Source organism: Capsaspora owczarzaki (assembly GCF_000151315.2).
Source record: "Capsaspora owczarzaki ATCC 30864 unplaced genomic scaffold supercont2.10, whole genome shotgun sequence".
NCBI classification, from domain to species: domain Eukaryota; class Filasterea; order Ministeriida; family Capsasporidae; genus Capsaspora; species Capsaspora owczarzaki.
The window spans coordinates 413,626-415,672 of NW_011887301.1; positions in this window are offsets into that span (position 1 = coordinate 413,626).

Below are 2,047 nucleotides of genomic sequence, written 5' to 3' on the forward strand. Positions count from 1 at the left end.
CGGAACGAATAACTCCAGGTCATCGAACAGCTTGGACAATTGTTTCTTTGCCAGCATTTTTGAAATGAATAAAAAATATTGTACAATTGTCAATTTCATATGTCTGTGTGAAACAGAAATATGATATTTATTCGATCGGATATCCAGCGGACTTTACAGCATTTACGAATGCAAACGACAACAGATCGTTGAAAATGCTAAACACGAACGCATTCAGATTTCCTTCGGGGAGGTCGAGTTGATCAATTTTACGTTTGATATCGTTCAACGTCCGATCGAGGAGGTATTTGAGCAGGTCATCTGTCTCTTCTTCCGTTGTCTCCGATTCAATGTCGTCTTTATTCCTCGTGTAGTGTTTCTTCTCGACCGCATCGTATCGATAATATGTACGAACGAGTGACCGAAATGATAGAATGGAACGAATGACTTCCATATTGAGAGCCTTCATTTTGCATCCGAGACATTGGGAACAGTCAGCGGGTTGTTGAGTTTGAGGAACACGATTTCGGGTACGACGAATGGCCATGATTTTTGAAAATAGTTGAAAACAATTTAAATTGATATCAATTTTCGATTCGCCAAAATTGATTTTTTATTCGCGCGCGTAAAACCCCGGAGCCTGGAAACAAAGTTCATAAAAGTTTTCCACCCACACACAAAAATGTCATACACTGATCCAAAGTTCGGATTTATTGGACAAACCGCCTTCAATCGAAAGCTGAAAGAGAATGGACTTCCGCCACAAGATTTAACAACCGAAGATTCATACACGTATCTGAGACCGAATACATTCAAGTTCCCACGCCGGCCGACGATCACTCGCGGATTGGATTACTTGTGGCAAGCGGATTTGGCGGACATGAATTTCCAAATCAAACATAACAAAGGGTATCGCTACATCCTCGTGATTATCGATACCTTTTCCAAATTTTTATGGACTATCCCGTTGAAAACGAAAGGTGCCGAAGAAGTCTCGCGAGCATTTGCCTCGGTCCTCACCGACAATCGTCACCCCTCCCTCCTCCAAACGGATCAAGGGACAGAGTTTTTCAATAATCCAATGACTAAATTAATGGAAAAGTACAACATCACCCATTATCACTCGAATAGTGATACGAAGGCATCGATGGCGGAACGCGTTATTCTCACGATGAAAATGCGATGGACACGATACAGCCGTCACAATAACACGTTCGATTGGGTCTCAGTGTTGCCGGATTTAACGGAAAATTACAACACGACTCGACATTCCACCATCAAAATGACCCCGACACAAGCGCGCAATCCGGAAAACGAATCAAAAATCCAGGAAACCCTCCAAGCGCAGTGGAATAAAATCCCACAACAAAGCGCGAAATTTAAGGTCGGTGATTATGTCAAGATGAGTATTAAACGTGATCCGTTTGCGAATACATCGAAAGTCGTGAAATGGACGGAAGAAACCTTTATTGTGGTCGGAATCAATCCGACCACTCCCGTCACATACAAAATCCAAGATCTGGCGGGAGAAGATATCGATTCCCCAATTTACAATCAGGAATTACAGAAAGTGTCGAAACCATCGGATACCGCAATAATCGAGGAAATTCTCCAAACGAAAACCGTTCGCGGTAAAAAGAAGCACTTGGTCAAGTGGCGTGGGCGTCCGGCGAAATTTAACTCGTGGGTGGATGATGCGGATATCCAAAATTTGTAAAGTTTGATATCAAAATTGAAATTGGTTTAAATACATTACACCAATTTATAAAATGGAGTTCAGTATCAACGATCTCATCCCGTCCAAGGAGTATATAGAAGAGAAATTCGCCTCGGCGGAAACCAAAGTGGTCCAGGATCACAACGGCGATGAAGTTACCGTCGTTCAGTTCAAGACCCCATTCCGCTACGTTTTTCATAATCTTGACTCGGGGAAATACTATTTCGCTAACTGGTTCGCTCGTGAGGATTTACTCTTTCACAAACCGATTGATATAGAATCACGGACCCTTTTTCCGTTACTGGACGTTTTAGAAAAGGTTCTGAAGCTCGAATCATGGAAAATTGAAAG